Raw genomic sequence first — 20,917 nt, forward strand, 5'->3', positions numbered from 1 at the left:
AAGGTTGTTCCCACACGAGGAGAGTTTAACAATTCTGATAGTGTTATACGTGCATACTGAAATTAAACAATTACTTTAATGGATAGCAGATGATAGCAGTTGGTGAGAGCCAGGTTTCCCACTGTTGGTATGAGATCTATAGATGCATAAGGGAGGAGGTGAGAATGATCCACATGGTAATGGATTAAAAGTTGGAGCCATCTAAACTCATATGTAACCTAATATAGACACAGATGGTTACATGTAACATGGTTACATATGTACATGGTTACATATACAAGCTTGTATATTATATACATACCATATATATATATATATACACACACCTCATATACCTTATACTTTATATTAACATATACCTTAGTTTTTCTAAGATTTATTTATTTATTTGAGAGAGAGAGTGCACTCACGGACATGAGTTGGGGTAGGAGCAGTCGGAGAGAATCTTCAAGCAGACTCCCCACTGACTGTGGAGCTAGATGAGGTGCTCCATGAGGGGCTCAGTCTCATGACCCATGAGATCATGACTTGAGCCAAAACCACGAGTTGGACGCTTAACCGACTGAGCCACCCAGGTGCCCCAAAATATACCTTATTAATATACATATATATATATACACACACATATATATATACGTATATATACTCACACACACGTACATGAGTGGTATGCACACATATTTGTCTTTTGCTATTGTAGAGGACCTACAAGAAAGTACAACCCAGTAGCAACAAACATACCAAGTGTCCAAATCTTGGTTTCAAATACTATTTTTATTAAAAAGGAGCCATGTATATAGCACTAACATTGACTATCGCGTCCTACCCATAAACAGTGATCTAAGCCATGCCATTTCCATCACAAGAAACATTCTACAAAGGTCAAATTCAACAAGCATGTACTGAGTGCTATTATGCACCAGCCACTGTTTCAAGTGCTTTTTTTAAAAAAACATTTTATTTATTTGTTTATTTGAGAGAGAGAGAGAGGGAGATCACAAGTGGGGAGAGGGGCAGAGGGAGAAGGAGAGGGACAAGCAGACTCCCTGCTGAGTGCAGAGCCCATCACGGGGCTCGATTCCAGGACCCTGAGATCATGACCTGAGCCAAAGTCAGATGCTTAACTGACAGCCACCCAGGTACCCCTCAAGTGCTTTTGCATGCATTGTCTCACTGAAGTCTAGGAAGAAATATTATTATTTCCACTTTGTAGGTGAGGACCCTGTGGACCAGAGAGGTGACACATCTTGCCCAAGAGCACAGAGCTATTAAGTGAAGGCATTCTGACTACAGACTCAAGCTCTTGTATGTTAGACTGTCTCCAAACTGAGCCCCTTGCTGGGATTAAAAATACAAGTGGGAAAATCAGATATATCCTTGTGACTTAAACATCTTATCTTTCTTTCATTTATAGGCCCATATAATTACAGCCTACGATATAGATTAGTTCAAACAAATTGGAGGAACTGATCTACTAACATAAACATGGCTGTGATTGAAAAGCTCCCTCATTAAGTGTCTTTGTGGTTGGCAATTTGATTTTCGTAGCCCTGACACATGTTCTTACAAACATGCATGTTTTAGGTTCAGCTAGAGCTCAGAATGGAAATGTAATGATGCTGTTGCCTACCAGGAAATAGCCATTCATAAATGCATCACTGAAGATTCTTTCGATAGTTCTATCAGGAAGGATAAACATGTTACCTCGAGCAAGGTTTTGTATTTCAGGGTTACCACAACTGAGGGGAGAATTGAGGGCCAGGTGGAGCCGAGTTCAAGGGTGTGAAACACTAGCATATGACTAATTAGAAAAAGGCACAATTTCAAAATGTAAGTATTATGCAGTAATTGCAGCTAGTTTATGTCAATTTCTGACTTCAGTTAGAACATAAACACTTATGGTTATTAGATATTACTTGAAGTTACTTGAAAGAAATTAAATCTACATTATTGAAAAGGGTACATTCATGTATTTTCCTAATTGTGTTCCATTAGGACAGAATTTTAATTTTTAGGAAATTCTGTTAGACTTGATGTTTAAAATAGAGAAGTAGAAAGAATCGAACCACTTAACACTTAATTTTTTCAGGAGGCCATTAGCAAACCCACATATCCTTCCTATGATGTAGTTAAGTATTACATTCCCCCTGCTGCCCCCATGGGAGATGAATCAGGAAGACGTTATATGTCCGAGAAAGCAGAAGATTCAGCTGCTCAACATCGTGGTGCAGAGGCAATGGTTAAAAAAAAGTAGAAGTTGAATTTAGGACAAAAACCCCACAAATACATAGCACTTCACCACATAGCATTTAAAAACCTATTAACTGGTATATGAAACACCCAAAGAAGCTGAAACATCAAACAAACAAGAATCTCCATTGTTTACTTTTTAAAAAAAGATTTTATTTATTCATTTGAGAGAGACAGAGAGCGTGAGTGAGAGAGAGCATGAGCAGGGGGTGGGGGGGAGGGGGCAGAGGGAGAGGGAGAAACTGACTCCCCACTGAGCAGGGAGCCTGGATATGGGGCTCAATTCCAAGACTCTGGGATCATGATCCGAGCAGAAAGACTGAGCCACCCAGGTGCACCACCCCCCATTGTTTACTTTCAAAACATATCACAGGAAATGTTATGGTTCTAGTAGTTATAGAGCATACAACATCCCATTGGGCCACTCCTGACTTCTGGAAAAATTCAATTCTGGTTATAAGCATGTAATCATACTATTAATCACTATCTATCTAGTCACTATTTCTATGGTGCCAGACATTGTAAGTTCTTTGTATGCATTATCTTATTTCATACTCTCAGCAACTGAAGAGACAATTCTTCTGATTATTTCCATGTTATAGACGAGGGAACCAAGTTTAAAGAGGTGAAGAAAATTATCCAGAGCCACTGAATGTACCAATTAGTTTTTATTTATATCAAACCATGTTCAAACTTAGCACTTACAATAGCAATCATTTCTACAGCTCAGAAGTCTGTGCGTAAACAATTGGTGTAGGCTGAGCTGGGCACTTCTACTGCTGGTCTTCCTGGGGTCACTCACACACCTGAGGTCACCTGCTAGGTCTCAGAGTCTCTTATCTGACAATGGGTAATCAGGCTGTGCACGTGGTGATCTCAGTGGTCGACAAACCCAGAGAGGACATGATGTAATGCTCAAGGCTCGTCAGATTTCTGCTTGTTCAAAAGGCAAGTGACATGGCGAAGCCAGATGGAAGGAGTAAAGAAGACTCTCCCCGTCTTGATTGGAGGAGCTTCACATTGTGAAGGAAGTAGAGGATTTTGGCTGCTTTTTGAAATCTACTACATTAGGTAGTAAGTGACAGAGCCAGGCTCTGAACATTGATTCTAAAGCTTCTGTCTGTCCCTAATACTGATCCTACAGTGCCTCTCAAAAAAGGATCCCTTCATAGTTTTCAAGAATACTGTCCCACTTTGGAGGGACCTTCCCTTCTCTTATTTGATAAACCCCTGCTCTGCTCCAACTCCCACTGCTTCTCTCTGTGCACCCCTGTTTTGCGCATTCATCCACTAGAGTATTTATCACATTATAATGAATCATTTATCATAATATAGTGTTCACTCTCTAGACTAGGGGGGGATTATGTCTAATTATTATCTATAGCCCTAATGCTTTGCCGAGTTTTTGGTACAGGTTTTGTGCTCAAAAACGACTTGCTAAAGAAAGTCATGATAATTTACCTACTGGTAATCAGCTGTTTCAGTTATAACTGACGTCACAGAAGAGTTAGCAATGCTTACTGTTATCACCTTCAGTTAAATGTCCTCAAATCCCTTGAAAAATGCAGTAATAAACATTTTATTTTTGATCCCCAACTTCTAGAAGAGTACTCTATTTCTTTTTTATTTTGGCTCTCTCCCATAATATCAGCAACATTAATTTTTAGAAAAATGCAAATTAGATGCAGAAAGCAAGAAAGGCATTTAGAACCATCTTTACGTCCAATTTGGTAACATCGAGGATGGGGTGCAGCCGAGGTTCCCCAGCTTGTCTGTTAAGAAGGAAGCTCACAGCACCTTAAGAGAAACAGGTTCTCAGAAGCCCCCCCCTTCTTTCCTGGAAATAGCAGTGCCCTTGTGAAATACTGCCTGGAGGGCCCCAGGGCTAAATTTAGAACCTTTGCTTTGCTTGTGTTTTCCTTCTTTTTAGTAGCTGGTGTTGGTTCCAGGAGGCCTCCAAAGCCATTTCAGTTCTCTTCTCCCCCCAGCTCGGACTCCTCCCTGTCTCTCTGGGCCTTGCCCCTCATCTGTCATCTGCTGTTTGAATAGTCCTCGCACACTCTGGAGGTGTGTGCAGGCAACCAGGAAGCCATGGAAAGTTGGTGCACACACACTAGTGTAGGAGTGAATGAGTCATAAGTGAAAAATACTCATGATCAGCGACTTAACCTTCTCTTCAGTGCTCCAAATACCACCAAAAAGCCAATAGAACTCAAACCCATCTGTATTCCCCGGATTAAAGGGACCAATATTTATTCTGAACTGTTAAACACAAAGCACTCTGTACTCTACATTTGCCAGCTGGGAGACCTTGGCAAGCTGGGAATCTGTGAGCTTCAGTTTCCTTATGTGTATCCTACAGTTCACAGTATTGTTGGGAAAATGAGACAGATCTGTGCATGGAAAGCACTCAGCTCCCAACCCATGGGAGATGCTCAGCAAAATGGATAACTGTTATATTAGTATTATTTAGGATTATTTAGGATATCAGAGTTCCCTAGTGTAAATCTCAATGTTTAGCTTAACTTTTTGCACTTCATTATTTTTTTTTTGCATTTCATTATTTTTGAATTAAAGCTATTTTAATTTAGAGAACAGATTCAAGTACATAGAAATACAAAAGAATAAGTCACATTTCTACTACCATTAGCAAATCTAATTATTGTCATTTTCCCACATTCCTGTTCATTCCTTACCTATACACATAGGAGGTTTTTTTCCCCCTAGCTGCAGTCATTGTGAAGGAAATGATTTTGGTGGATGTCTTAAAATTTTCACTATATCCTGAAAAATATTTCAATTGCCTGAATTTTAAAGGTCCAAGTAACAACTGCTAGAAAGGATACGAGTTTCATAATCTACAGGAAATTACATAGCTCCTGGGGTGTACATAATGCATTGCAATTTTCCATATATGCATTTTTATGTAACACAGTAGTCTTGCAAGATTATAATAAAATCCAAATGATTATAAATAACACTTTTGAGTGCTTACTATGTGCCAAGCCTAATCTCACCATTCTGATCCTGATTTGACACTCAGGGAAGCCAAGTGCCTTACTCAATCTTACAAATCCAGCGAAAGGTTGAGAAGAGCCTAAAAATCCAGATCTTCTAGCTACTGCTCCAGTCTTCTTTTCAATCTACCACCCCTTTCCAGAAAACCACAACTGTTGAGTTCCAGTTCCCTAGAAGCATACATTGCCATTGGTGCCACCCTGTAATTTTGTTGCATTATATCACTTGGATGCTTTTTTTTTTTTTTTAAGATTTTATTTATTTATTTATTTGAGTGAGAGAAAGAGAGAGCATGCACAGGACCAGGGGCAGAGGGAGAGGGAGTGGGAGAAGCAGACTCCCTGCTGAGCAAGGAGCCCGACGCGGGTCCCCATCCTAGGACTCCGGGATCATGACCTGAGCCGAAGGCAGTCACTTAACCGACTGAGCCACTCAGACACCCCGACTTGGATGCTTTTAAAGATGGTTTTGGCCATGTGTCTGGGGCACAGCTTCTTATCTTGGTGGGATCAACTGGTGTCACCTGTGGGAATTTATGGTAGCCATTTACTGTCCCAAATCTTCCAGACAAGCCTGACCCCAGTGATTAAACCAAGAGCAGGAAAAAGAAGCATGCCAGAAAGACATCAAAGAGAATCCTCTACCCTTCACTTTAGGGATGAATGCCCTTTTCATTGGTGTCACTTCTAGAAGTACATTTTTTCTTTTTCCTGGAGCACATACATCCAAGTATCACCAGGTCAAATGTTCTTATTTTACATGCAATCTTTTCTTCAAGTGTTATTAAAATCTCACCAGAGTATTTGTCACTCTTGTTAAAAAGGTTCTAGACAGGGTTTTAGAGCTGTACTTAAAGCCAAAAATAATTGCCATGGTCTGGCACCTCTATTCATTGTCTCAGGTACCCGTTTCCTTTCTGGTCAAATCAGGTCCTTCAGAGAGATGTTCTCTGATATTCTACTTATATCCCTCTTGCACTATGATTCTATTCCTGTTCCCTGTTGCATTCTCTACCCACAACTATCTACTTTGTGAATTGTCTAGTTGAAATCTTAAAAAAGTCCTTAAGTGTCATTACAAAGAATTTCCCATGTGAGCTTCCTGTGTGCCCATTTTCTTATTAGTTAACTACATTAAAGTGCTATTGAAGTTCTTTAGAATTCTTCTGTGTGGGTGCCCGAATTATGGTATTCATTCACAGAACACATAAGTGGGATATTAGCATTGCCAAAATTATAGAGACAATGACTAATTCCCAGAGGATGATATGTAAAATTGCTAAGTTTGAAAGGTAGATATAACCTCTAAAACTAAAACTAAAATGCTGATAAGTATTTGGCCTTGTAATTCCTACTTTATGATCCTTGGAGATTTGCAATTTTAGAATTTAAATTTTGTTTGCAAGAACCATAAGATCAAGAGAGACTATACTATTAAATTCATCAGACATTTTAAGCTTATTAATTTGAAACAAATACACGTGGTATACGTGTGTTATAGCAATAGAATATATTAAAATGACACATTGTTAAGAACTCTTAATATTGCTAATAAGCAATTGTTTTATGCTTCAAATATGTATTCGTTTCTGTATATTCTTTGTTTCTAAACTCACTCCCAAACCTTCAATCCAGGTTCTATGAATTACAGTCTAAAATTTATGATATTGAAATTTAGTGAGTGACTAAAACATTGTTCTCAGATCGATATCAAAGAGTAAGTCAATTTTTCTTTTTTTTTTTTTAAAGATTTTATTTATTTATATGACAGAGACAGAGCTAGAGAGAGCAGAAACACAAGCAGGGAGAGTGGGAGAGGGAGAAGCAGGCCTCCCGCCGAGCAGGGAGCCCGATGTGGGACTCGATCCCAGGACCCTGGGATCATGACCTGAGCCGAAGGCAGTTGCTTAACGACTGAGCTACCCAGGCACCCCAAGTAAGTCAATTTTTCTATACTAACTAGAAACCACCACTTGCTTAACTAATTAGTCATATTTTATTTACTTCAGTATATTTTTTAAATCTTTTTTTTCATCCTCCCTCCTGTCTTCCCTCTCTCCCCTCACCCCTCTCTTCCTTTTTTCTTGTTTGCATAAATACAACCAAGATTATATAACATAAATGGAAGTTATAAATAAAAATATTAATTATAACACTCATGTACAAATAGATGATTCAGATTAAAAATAGAATGCTCTCGACACCTTTACTGTCTCTCCCTCAACCCACAGCTATGGCTTCATGGGGAGTTTCCTAGGACCAGTTAGTGGAGAAAGAAAATGGTGGTCTTAGTCTATTTGGGCTGCCATAACAAAATACCACAGATAGGGTAGCTTTTAAACAATAGAAATGTATTTCTCACAGTTCTGGAGGCTAGTTTTGGAGAGGGCTATGACATAATTGATCCAATGATGACATGGCAGTTCTTGTGATTTCACGTATTTTCTATGTTAGTGTTTCAAACTTTTCTAGACAAGAAAAAATACTGAATATGTTGGGGCAAAAGAAGTGAGCTAATGAGTGTGTCAGACTATTTTGCATTTACCTCTCATCCTCCATCCACCCTTTCCTGAACTTTCCATCCTGCTCTCTGCTCAGGGAGGCTGACCTATATGGAAACCATCAATGATCTCTCATCAACAGGGTGAAAGGTTAAAATTTGAATTTCAGATAAGTAACAAATAAGTTTTTAGTATAAGTGTGTCCTCTGAAATATTTGGGATACACTTATGCTAAAAATTTCTTTGTTGTTTATCTGAAATTGGAATTTACCTGTGTGTCCTGCATTTTTGATTTGCTAAATCTGGCAACCCTACTTTCATCGCACCTGGTTTCTGGTTGAATTCCACCACTGGGAAGCTCCAGCAGGAGACTGATGTAAGATTGGGGAGGGAGTTCAAAGTATTTTTCTGCCTCCCTTTGTGTAAGGTGACCTTGGGCTGGCTTTGTTTCTTGACTGGAGCTCAGTGCTTCTCACAGAGACTCTTTCTATGGGACTCCCTCCTTCCAGGTTCTTAGGACCAGTGCTTCCCTTTGACTCTGTAGGCTGAGAGATAGAAACAGCCTTACTCGTCTTACCAGCCCTGTGTTACTTACTATCCCTGGGAGATCCTCAAATCTCATTATAACTTTGTAAATAGTCTCTTTGTAAATTGACCCTCCTTCAATTACCCTACTGAAAGAGCACTGAAAAGACCAAGGTCAAGGTATTTCTAAAAAAATGATTCTGTTGTAGAGTGAAGGATGGATGGAATTTAATCCTACAACTTCTTATTCAGGGCAAAACCTTGCTTCCTCTTTGGATCTAGTTAAGTCCCTGATGTATTTAGGCACAGAGCTGAGTCTCTCTCCTCATGGAACTTATGATATAATAAATATATTTAATGGGAAGGAAACCAACTTCAGGTCATTGCCATTTCAGCTGTTTTATATACCTTTTCTGAAGTAATTCTCCTATAATTTAAACAAAGAAGGTGTTCTTAACTCTGCAGATGAGGGCAATGAGGCTCAGAGAGATTAATGGGAAATTTTAAGCATCTTTCCTAAAGTCTTGCCACCAGAGCATGCCAGAACCTTAGTTCTAATGAGCTCACTCACCAGGCACTATTTTAGCTAAGATTTATTGGGCACATTCTGTTAGCCAGGCTTTGTTCTCAGCACTTTACATATATTTACTAATTTAGTCCTCCCTAAAGCCCTGGGTGGTAGGTACAAATATTAACTCCATTTTATAGCTAAGCAAATAGGCACAGAAGGGTAATTTTCCCAAGTGGTCTCACAGGCAGGGAATGGTGGGGCCAGGGTTTGAGCCCATACAGATGGGCTCCAGAGCTCATGTGCCTACCCATCATGTCGCAGTGTCACTTTTTTTTTTTAATGATTTTATTTATTTATTTATTTGACAGAGAGAGAGAAACAGCATGAGAGGGGATAGGGTCAGAGGGTGAAGCAGGCTCCCCGCTGAGCCGGGAGCCCGATGGGGTACTCGATCCCAGGACTCCAGGATCATGACCTGAGCCGAAGGCAGTCGCTTAACCAACTGAGCCACCCAGGCGCCCCACAGTGTCACATTTTGCCTCAATGGAGGGTGGTTCTTTTTTTTTTAAGACAGGGAGAGAGAGAGAGACAGAGAGGGTGGCGGCAGAGGGAGCGGGAGAGAGAGAATCTTAAGCAGGCTTCATACCCAGTACAGAGACAGGGGCGAGGCTCCATCTCAGAACCCTAAGATCATGACCTGAGCTGAGATCAAGAGTTGGACGCTTAACCGGCTGAGCCACCTAGGCACCCTTGGAGGGTGGTTCTTAATCTTGTGGGCCAACCCCAAGAGACATATGAGATAAGCCAACTGATGTGAACATCTGGAGAAGTGGTCTATGTGGTGCTAAGGCAAGGGGGGTGCTCTTTTGCTGGGCAGTCCTGCATAGGGCTGTTGCCAGAGTTCCTCTGCATAGGGGATGGATGTTCTCTGGTTCTGAAGGCAGCAACAGTGGCTGAGGGCCTTATTGTCCTCTGGTCCATCAGAACTGTGCACACAATAGGCTGTTTCCTCCAGCTCCTCCACAAAGACCTTCCTTTCTAAGCTTATTTTTTTTCTTTTTCAGAGCCTGGCAACAGCAGGTGTAGTGCCTCTCCTCAACTCCCAAAAGCCACTGAGATACTGAAACTTGGAGCTTTTCTCTGAATCTCAACCCTCATTCCAACTCAGAGCGAGCATTTTTCTTTTTACCAATTCAAGACAGTCCAATTAAAGAAGGTAGTTAAGGGAAGAGAGAAAGGGAAGGAGGTAAGAGGGAAAGATCCAGGAAAATTTTAAATTAATAGTATCATTATTTTCAGATAACATAGCTGTCTACTTGAAAAGCACAAGATAACTAACTTAGAAACTGAAAACTCATTAGAGAGTTCAATTGGGCAGTTAGTGTGAAAATTAAAGCAGAAATGGCAGCAGCTTTCCTCTCTCCCTATAGTAAAGGAGAAATGTAATACAAATAAGACCACATTCAAACAGCAAGAATACTTTAAAAATATATTAAGAAATAGACTTTATAAAGTTATGCAGAACTTATATATAATGAATGAAATAAAGCAAAACAATAACAGCAAAACTGCATTGTTTTGTACGTGCCTGACACACAAACTATGCACTTAGTCTGTAGCTGCTGAGTCAGTAAGTGGAGGACAAAACTTGAGATTTTAATGGATGGTGAGAGGTATCTTGCTTCTGGATGGTAAGACATTATTGCCAAATAGATGTTGAACGTCACTAAAACAAGCATCAGTTTTATTTCCCATACTCTGATGCTTGAGATTTTGGTGAGTTTGAACTCGGACAAGTCAATTAACCCCCCTGAGTTTTCATTTCCTCATCTTTATAGAGTTTAAGTCATTCCATGAAGTTGTCAAAATGGCTAAATAATAAAATTGTCTTTGAAAGCTCTCTTTATAATGTGACAGGTTATACACATGCCCTTTGGTAATAGAAGTCAGACCTGTCTGAGTTGTGCCACCTAAGGGGTCATTTGGGCAGGGTCGACAGTGACAGCTTATTACCTTCTGATGGCTCAGGCACTTCCCCGCTGCTTCCCGGCTCCACGGTCTCCGTGATGGTGCAGGCAGCCATGCCCCCAAGTTTCAGGCTCAGGCTCCCTGACACTGCTCAGAATGACCTGCATATGACATGCCACTCAATCTGAGGACTGCCTTGAGGATCTCTGTGCTCTGACATAAATGCTCTTTCTGAGTTGACAGTGACAACTGCAGACTACTCTCCAGCATGCACCGTAAAAGGGAATTGTGACCCCACGAAGTTACTGGGTGTAGTACAAAGCTTAGAGGAGTATAATTATGTGGGCAGATATTTTTAACCTTCACCTAGGAGAAAAAAATGGGGCAGAAGAATTTGATAGCCCTATGCAGGGAATCCAATTGGAGTCTACCTGACACCTAAAACTGTGCTAACCCCACCCCCCACTCCCCACCTCTTGTCCTAATTCTTGACTCAAGATTTGAGATCCCTGTGGTGAGCACTTCCTTGGAGTCTGTTGTGAAAAAGCAGCCACCCCTGAAAAAAAATGGAGCACATCAAATGCAGGAGTGTTCCAAATTAGTCTTGAAGCTAGGAGCTGATAATGTAAATTGCCTTGGTAGGACCACCTAAAGGGAGCTTTCTTTGGAACGTTTATTTTTAGCTCCGAGCCCGTGAGCAACAAAGACCCAGCAAAACGACTGCTCCTGCTTGACAAATGATGAAATGCACACTCTGCTGTGGGGTTTCCTTCCTATTTCAACACTACATTCACAAAGATTAAGGCAGGGTCCAAAGATTAAGGATGCCAGGAAAGGCTGAACAGCCTCAGTTGCTGAAGTCATTGTGATCCCCATTTTTTCCCGAATTTTAGAGACAGATGTCTCTATTTTAGGGGATTGGAAAGGAGTGGGACTTCTTAGCTGAAGCACCATCCCAACAAGGCCCAGGCATCCCCGATATTTATCTACACAGTGGCTGCCCCTTTCTGTGGCTTACCCGCTTCCTTCATCAGCAGGGGAAGGACAACTGCCTTTCTCCTTGACTAGTCCTCTTCTCCAGCCCCTTCACCCTTCCCATGACCACCTCTCCTCCCACCCTCTTTCCCCCTAAAGGGAAAAACAGGAAGGAAGAGCTGTGAAGGAAAACAATATGTGACACCATCTCTTGCCTGGATTATTAAAATCATCTCCCAGATGGTTTTCCTTTCTCTTCTGCCTGTTCGGAAAACTGCCAAAGGGGTATTTCCAAAACAAACTGCCTGTGAGCCCCTTGCAAGTCCATAAGCTCTTCAAAGGAAGTAATCGTCCTTGTGTCCTTGCCTCTGGATCCAGTGCCTGGCACATAGTAGATGCTGAACAAATGTTTGCTTAATTGGGATAGAACAGAAGGTCTGTCATTCATTAACACACATGACAAAACATTCTCCTCAGCCTAAGAGGACGTCTGCATGTGAGTCCCCTGCTCCTCCCCCAGATTTCCACAATCTGCATGGCCCAGAGGTAGTCCATAGAACACTTTGTTCTACAAGTGTTTCCCTGGCAAGGAGGTAAATTACATAACGAGGCTTAAGATAAGAGGAAAGAAACAAGTTAGAAAGCCTTTGAGTTCTGAGTTTCTGTTAACCTGTGGGAGAGGCTCTGCGGGACAACTGGTCATCAAAGGTGTGCCTCAAAGCTTGTTTTTTGAAATCACTGATATTAGACATTTTATGACAAATAAGACAGCAATTTCACACAGTTCAATATAATATATACTGAGAACCATGTGCCAGGCTTGCAAGGGATATAGTGGGGGTATTCCCTGCCTTTTTAGACTTTATATAACTTCGTGATAGAGAAGTATCAAGTGCTATAAAATAACAGAAGGGGAGGAGAAAGGGACCTTATGGCAGAATCTGCTACCTTTTTGCCCAAATCCAAATTCTTCTCTTCTTTCTGGAAATACAGCTAGACTCCATTTCCCAATCTCTCTTGCTGTTAGGATGGTTACATGACTGACGTCTAGCCAGTAGAATGTGAGAAGATGTGTTGTGTGCCAACTTTGGGTTGACCCATAAAACCTTCACATATGCTCCTCTGTACTCTTACCCTGGCCCAGCTGACCAGAATGGAGATAGTCATGGGATCCTAGAAGCCATGTATTGAAGAAGTTGGAGACCACATCAGCCTTTGTGCTTGAATTATCCTCGGACCACTACTGAGTGAGGCACACTTCTATGGATTTGAGCCATTCTAGTGTTGAAGTCTATTTATTACAGCAGCTGGATTTACCCTAAATACCATAGGAGAGTATTTAAGTTTAGGGTCAGAAGAAGCCTGGTGGAAGTGACATTTGAGCTGAGACCTGAAACATGATTAAGATTATCTAGGCCATGCCCAAAGGGGAACATTTTCAGGGTGCAGGACCATGTATATATAGGTGCTGAGAAACTATCTGGGGACATGAAGAAAGCCCAGCAAGGCTGGGAAGCAGGTGGCCTGCTAGACATTGAGAGAGGAAGGACGCCAGTTCCTACAGGATCTTTTAATCATATGAAAGATCTGGGTTCTTTCTCCTGGGGGAAATAGGGCAATCATTGAAGGTTTTGAACCAGAGAAGCGAACTGATTGCGTAAAGTTCTATGTAAGCATTCTGAAAAAAGTACGTGTAACATTTTCACCTGCATGGTTGTGGCCCTTTGCACTTGCTCTTATACATATTTTTCTAACCCTGGGAATGAGTATGCTTGTGAAAATTAATCACAGTCAAATTATTTTCTCCTTCTGTACCAGCTCTTCCTCTCTCCTGCCTTCAGCTTGAGATGTGTGAAATTTTAGAGTAAAGTAATAAGGAATAACTTCCCCCCAAACACAGAGGAGTAAGACCAGGAAGGCAGAGGTGAGAAGGTTGACTTTGGTGTGTCTGCACCCACAATTTTCTCTTTCTTAGTCTTCTTTCCAGAGCATACTTCCCCCTACTTTTAATGCCTAGTATAGGGTGAGCAGTATTAATTAATTAATTAATTAATTAATTAATTAAAAAATTAATTTATTTAACACATATTTGGAGAGTGCCTACTATATACCAAGGACTGTCTTTGGCCCTAGAAATAATATAACAGTGAATGTGGTAGGCAAAATTCATGCTTTGTGAATCTTACCTTCTAGTGTATGAGATGGACAATAAAAATAAATCATATTATTATGCCAGTCAGTGTAAGTGTTGTGGGAAAAAATAAAACAAGGAAGCACTCCAAGAGGGACTGCTATTTTCTATAGATATGCCAGAGAAGAATTTTCTTTGGAAATAACATTTGACTCAAAATATGTATGAAATGAGAAAGTAAGAAATCACAATATCTGGAGGAAGAGTCTTCCGGGGTGGGGGAGGGGAGAAGCAAAGATGAAATGCCCTGGATTGGAATGTGTCTGGCATACGTGGGGCTCATGGGTGTGGTCAGGGAAAGAGACAGTCAAAGAGAGTCCTGACAAAACCACACTTGTTCCAGAGCAATTTTGGGTGTACCCAATTCTTCATCCCACTAAGGGCCAACATCAGAGAACCAATACTGTGGGATGCGGGAATAGACTTCACTAAAAAAACAACAAAAACCATCACTAAACAAACAAAAAAGCAAATAACAATAACAAGTACCAGAAGGAGAGTACCAGTGTCCAGAATTGTTATTATCTAAAATATCCAGTTTCCAACAAAAAAATTTATGAGGAATGCAAAGAGATAGGAAAGTTTGACCCATACACCTAAAAAAATTCAGGCAATGGAAACTGCCTCTGAGAGAGACCAGATGTCAGATACAATGGAAAAAGACTTTAAAGAAATTGTTATGAGGGGTGCCTAGGTGGCTCAGTCGGTTAAACATCTGTATTCAGCTTAGGTCGTGATCCCAGGGTCCTGGAATGGAACCCTGCATTGGGCTCCCTACTCTGTGGGAGCCTGCTTGTCCCTCTCCCCCCTCACCACTTGTGCTCTCTCTCACTATCTCTCTCAAATAAATAAATAAAATCTTTAAAAAAAATTGTTACGAATATGTTAAAGAACTAAAGAAAACCATGATTAAAGAAGTAAAGGAAGGTGTGATGATAATATTCCATCAAATAGAAAATATCAGTAATAAGCTAGAAAGCACATTAAAGGAATTTCTTCAGTTAAAACAAGAATAAGTGAAACAAAAGATTCACTTGAAGGGCTTCACAGTAGATTTGAACTGGCAGAAGGAAGAATGAGCAGACTTGAAGACAGATCAATAGAGATTACTCAATCTGAAGAGGAGAGAAACAAGAATGAAGAAAAATGAACAGAGCCTTAGAGAAACATTGGTGTGGTAACTGTGCCAACATTTACATAAGGGGAGTACCAAAAATAGAGCAGGAAACAAAATAAATAAATAGAAATAAGAAAAGGAAAAATATTGTAAACAATAATGGATAAAATCATCCCAAATTTATTGAAAAACACCAGCACATCCAGGAAGCTCAACACACTCCAAGTAGAATGAATAAGCAAAGAGATATACAAATAGACACATCATAGCAAAGATACTGAATGCAAAGGACAAGGAGAAAATCTGGAAGTGGAGCAGGAGAAAAATGACTCATTATTAACAAGGGAAACCCAATAAATTAGCATCTGACTTCACAGCAGAAATAATGGGGAGCAGAAGGCAGTGGAATGACATATTCAAAGCACTGGAGGAATGAAAAGCTGTCAATCAAGAATCCTGAGAGTGATGTCACCAAGATGGCAACATAGGTTCTTCCTAACTTCACTGTTCGTCACAAGAAGAACTACTAACAACTATTTAAGAACAAGACACTACTGAGAGAATCCTAGAACATGGGTGTTAGAACTTTGGGGGCACACAATCCAGTCCCCAGAACTAGTGTTTTTTGCCTTATTATGTGGTTATTAGCATGGAGAGGAGGCTCATTGCATCGAATCGGTAGTGCTGTATCCTCAATTTTGCCTCAGTTGGACCCTCTGCTTCATTTTGTCATATCTAGACTGTTCTTGGCACATCTGACTTCTACAATCACAGAAATGAAAATTTACAATGCTCCTTCTTTATTTTGTTTATAGGCACTTTGTGAGGCCCTGGGGGTTGGGACTCCAACATATGAATTTGGGAAGTACACAGTTCTGCCGGTCACAACATCCATGGTGACCTGTACATATTCTTTTGAACATACCAACCCATTTCCTTGAACTTAGTTTTTACTAAGTGATCTTAAGTTCTTCTCCTCCTCCAATTAAATAAATTCCTGTTTTGATTATCACAGCCCTTTCAACAGAACTCATTTTTCCATGTTTTTCTAAATTTATTTCTTCCCATAAAAAGAATTTTATTTATGATTGTTTCTCACCTATTCTTACTGTTCCCCGACACCACCTCTCAGTATTGTTTTCCTGTATAATGATAGCACACTCCAGGGGCACCTGGGTGGCTCAATTGTTAAGCGTCTGCCTTTGGCTCAGGTCATGATCCCAGGGTCCTGGGATCAAACCACCCATTAGGCTCCCTCCCTGCTCAGTGGGAGGCATGCTTCTCCCTCTCCCACTCCTCCTGCTTGTGTTCCCTCTCTCGCTATGTCTCTCTCTGTCAAATAAATAAATAAAATCTTTAAAAAAAATAGCATACTCCTTATTTATGACAGAACCTGTTAACTGTTAACTCACCCTCTGTCCAAGATAAACATAGCTGGGCACTAGTTAAAGTGGTAAGGACAGATTTTAATTAATAATATACTATTATGATAGTGAAAAGAGTGTGAAATGAATAGACTCAATTTTGACTTGTACAGAGGTGCCTGGGCATTTTAAAGGGAGACAATAGGAGGGTGAGTGGAAGCTCAGTAGAGTCAGGGAAGTGAAAAAGTTGTAAAAGGCAGCAAACAGGGTTTGGTCCATGTGAAACCCTTCTAGGTTTGTTAAGCTAGTTTTAGGTCAACAGTCCATTATAGGAGAGAGAGTTTTGATGCCTTCAATTTATTTTGAAAAGCATAAAAAGACTCCATGGATGTTGTTACAGGCTGAATCATGTCCTTCCCAAATTCATATGTTGAATTTCCAACCCCCAGTGCCTCAGAATGTACCTGGGACTTTGTATTGGGACTTTGTATTTGAAGAGGTAATTTAACTAGGTAGGCTCTAATCCAATATAAGAAGAGTGTATTAAGATATAGAGCATGGAAGAAGACCATGTAAAGACAGAGAGAAGTCAGTCATCTGCAAGCCAAGGAGAGAGTCCCTCAGAAGGAACTAACCCTGCTAACACCTGGATCTTAGACTTGTAGCCTCCAGGATTGTGAGAAAATAAATCTCTGTTGTTTAAGTCACTGGGTCTGTAGAACTTTGTTTTGGTGGCCCTAGCAAACTAATGTTAAGGGTATAGGGGATTGAGGATAGATACATGATAAAGTAAGAAGAGGGAAATGTTAATGGTAGAATCTAGGTGTACAGATGGTCACTGTAAAATTCTTACAAGTTTTTGGTATGTTTGAAATTTTTTTGTAAAACATTTTTTTTGGGGTGAAAACTACTGTAGAACTCATAATTTGGGTTTACCCATTCATAACATATTTAATGAACAATATCAAAAATGTGTGACTTAACAATCATTAACTCCTTTTGAATGATCTCTCTTTTTTGATAGACTTATGGATGAATATCTCCTTCATAAGGAGATATTTATTACCTCTGGCTGTAATGATTATTTTCCTTTTTTATGACCAAATTGTCACTCTTTGACCTCCGTGGATCCTCTCTTCTGGGTGGGCTCACACATCTCTGAACACATGCTACTTTCTTATAATATATCTGTGTTGAGCTTTCCTGCCTCAAGTTTCTGTTTTTGTTTTGTTTTGTCTTGAATTTACTTGTTTAAAAAGATGGCTTTCTTCAAGTAATTTGAACTTTTTATTTTCCATCCAGGTGAGCTGATGCCAAAGAATAAAACCCAGCTTGGCTGGGAGGAATTCTTCTTGGTGACCAACCACACTGTTAGGGTTCCTCATTTCCTTATGCACACTACGTTTATGCCACACTAACCTGGTCGGCTTCTGCCTCTTCTTCCTGGGAGGTGGGGGGTGGGGGGCGGTCAGAGCCAGGAGTCACCAGGAGTGGTTTGCAATCAAGAGAAGCCAGGTCCTCAGCCTTTGGCTAATTTATTTTTTCACTGGTAATTGTTTTGACACAGTCTGAAGAAACACTGAGCCCTTTATTATAGGTCACTATTGATAGATTGTTTGCAAGATGGCTGGAGAAGTTTATAGAGTTTTGAGAATCTGTTGTGTTTGTTCAGGAGCCAGAATGAATTGTCTTTGCTAGTAGAACCTGGCTCAGGCTCCTGTACGTTTCCATTTGTCTGTTTCTTCTACAAAGAGGCATGTTCAACCCTATTTCCACAAGGAGCCAGGCTAGGCTTACTGCTGCACAGTTGGGTTGGATGGACTATGTCTTGGATAGAGAGTTCAGTGCTGTGTCTCTTGTGCTTTTAAGTTAAAAGCAACTGAGAAATAGGATGACCACCACTTGACAAGGATAAAGCAACTAAAGGCTCAAATTAAGTTCTGGTTCTTTCCAGCAGGCAAGCAACTCAGGCTAGCTGAAGTGCTCAGTTGAGATTAAATACATCCAGAATGGGTGGGGAAGAAGGGCAGTGATAAATATCTGTTTGACTTTTGGGACATGCTGTAGCAAAAGGAACTGTAGCTTTTATTCCCACTAATTCTATTGTTTTACACGACTGAGGTTGTCTACAACCTTGAAGTCAACCTTAGGGCTGCTTAATTGTATTTTCTCAGAGAAGAAGTGATAGTATGTTCTGTCAAAAATAGAGGCCCTGGGGCATGTGGGTGGCTCAATGGATTAAGCATCTGACTCTTGATTTTGGCTCAGGTCATGATCTCAGGGTTGTGAGATCAGAGCCCTGTGTCAGGCTCTGTGCTGGGCGTGGAGCCTGCTTAAGCTTCTCTCTCTCCCTCTCCCTCTGCCCCTCCCCACCTTCCTCTCTTAAAAAAAAAAAATAGAGGCCCTAAATATAATATTGTAGCATAGGAGCCAGATGTAATGGTGGAGTATGAGCGTATCTGAATGGTATAAGGACTGGTTTCATCACACATCTCTTAATGCATCACAGCAGATTCTTTCAGCCTGCCCAGACTCCAGACAAGAGTCTGAAATGGAGGCTGTGGCATGCTGCCCAGATCCCCCCCAGCCCCACCCTGCTTCCCTCACTCACTTTCCAGTCTTGTCCCTAAGAGCATCCCCCACCCCAACATACCACCTGTACATAAATCTCCATCTCATGGTTTGTTCCCAGGGAACCCAACCTGTGACAGCTACTCTGTGGGATCTGAGCACCTTTCTCCTGACCACACACCCTCTCGTGCCCACCACCTGCTGCCCCTGGCTTCCCCTTGTGTGGAGACACGAGACTCCATCGGCGCCAGCTGGTACCCACACGCTGGAAGTGCATGGGAGTTAATGGCTATGTGTTAAACCTTTGATCAAAGGGAGATGGGAACTGGCAGATAAATTCTTCTCTCCTCTTTCATGGTCCACTGTGAAGAACAGGAATCACATGGTCTCTCTGGGGAAGGTCCTTTAAAACTGAGCAATTGTTTGGGTTTGATAATAAATGGATCCACCTCTATACCTATTGCCTTTCTTTCCCTCCACATCCCTGTTTTGGTTTTAACTAGTGCCACTATCACTATCAATTTTTAAAAAATAATTATTGCAGACTGTTTAGTGTTGAATTTCAATGTCTTAGAGGCCCTGATATATGTATATAGAGTAACCATTACCTAAGCTTTCACTCTGCCAAGTATTCCAAATTTGAAAGTATCAGAAAATAGGACTATTATTATTCCACTGTGAGAGAAATACAGCCTATATTAAAATGAGAAGACTTTGGGTGGGAATGTTTTCATAATACAATTTACAGCTCTTTGTGACCTTGACTGTGCAGTGTTCCACCAAAAACATGTCACCAAAGTTCAAGTACAAGTGGCTATATCATATTTCAGTTCTATTTCTACACTTACCTAAAATCTAGCTATCTGCCAATACTGTTATGTGTGATTCCCAGTCATTTTTGATATATTTCAATTTTTTTTCCTTCCTCCCCACTTGTGATGGATAATTTTATGTGTCAACTTGGCTGGGCCACAGTACTGAGACATTATTTTTCTGTAAATGCACTCTTATATATGAGATTAGCATTTAAATCAGTAGACTTTGAGTAAAGCAGATTACCTTCCATAATGTGAGTGGGCCTCATCCAGAGAGTTGAAGGCCTTAATAGAAAACATATGGCTCTTCTGAGCAAGAAGATATTCTGCAAGTAGACCACCACCTTTGGACTTGAACCGAGATGCTTTCCTGAGTCTCCAGCCTGCTGTCCTACCCTGAAGATTTTGGACTTTCCAAGTCTCCACAAACACAGAAGCCAATTCCTTAAAATAAATCTCTCTCTCTATATATACATACACCCGTTGGTTCTGTTTCTCTAGAGAACCATGACTAATACTCCACCTAAGAGCAAAATAATTTAAGGTTAAAAGTCAAATAAATTTTAGGGCCCTTCCAATTTTATATTCTGCAGTAACTTTACTTTTAACAGATTAATGCCCACAAAAATGCCAAAAACATTTTTCCCAATCCAATTTGGAACAGTTGGAGAAATAATTTCTTAGTTTTACCTCTCCAAGTTTTATGACACACATATTTCCAATACCTTTTAATTTGTTGGTTTCCATGAAAAGATTTTTAACATTAGGTCTCCAAATAGAAAACAGTTCCAATTTGTATTTGTAAAACTTTTGCTTTTTTAAAATCACCTTTTCCTAGAGAAGCCACAGAATTTCTGACTTCAGTATGAGGTTCTAAAGCAGGCCAAAAGATGGGAAAAATTCCTCCCAACGTTCTGCTAGGAAAAAATCGTGTTGACAACCATTGCTCAAAACACAATGCCATTTGATGCCTGATCTATATGCTCTTCCTGTCTCTTTCAGCTTTGGTCCAACAAATCTCTTCCAAAACAATTTATGCCTGAAATACAGGAAACAATGATTGAAAACACACAGAGTTCATAATTAAAAAAAAAATGTGATAAATAATGATG

At 40.4% G+C, this 20,917-nt stretch overlaps 1 long non-coding RNA gene across 2 annotated transcripts in view; it reads left to right on the top strand.

The window, feature by feature from the left end:
- Nucleotides 1-20,693, top strand: part of LOC135364300 (uncharacterized) — a 32,948-nt gene extending 12,255 nt beyond the window's left edge. Inside the window, exons 2-3 of one of the 2 annotated variants that reach the window (XR_010411190.1) lie at nt 7,017-7,203; nt 19,112-20,693. This is a non-coding gene — a long non-coding RNA (uncharacterized LOC135364300). Of the gene's footprint in view, nt 1-7,016; nt 7,204-9,868; nt 10,606-19,111 lie in introns of those variants that run through there. The other variant, XR_010411191.1, reaches the window with a different exon arrangement.
- Nucleotides 20,694-20,917: the final 224 nt, after the last annotated feature.

Source organism: Mirounga angustirostris, unplaced genomic scaffold (genome assembly GCF_029215605.1).
Source record: "Mirounga angustirostris isolate CCGP_5_RB_7025 unplaced genomic scaffold, mMirAng1.0.hap1 SCAF_1, whole genome shotgun sequence".
In the NCBI taxonomy this organism is placed as follows: domain Eukaryota; kingdom Metazoa; phylum Chordata; class Mammalia; order Carnivora; family Phocidae; genus Mirounga; species Mirounga angustirostris.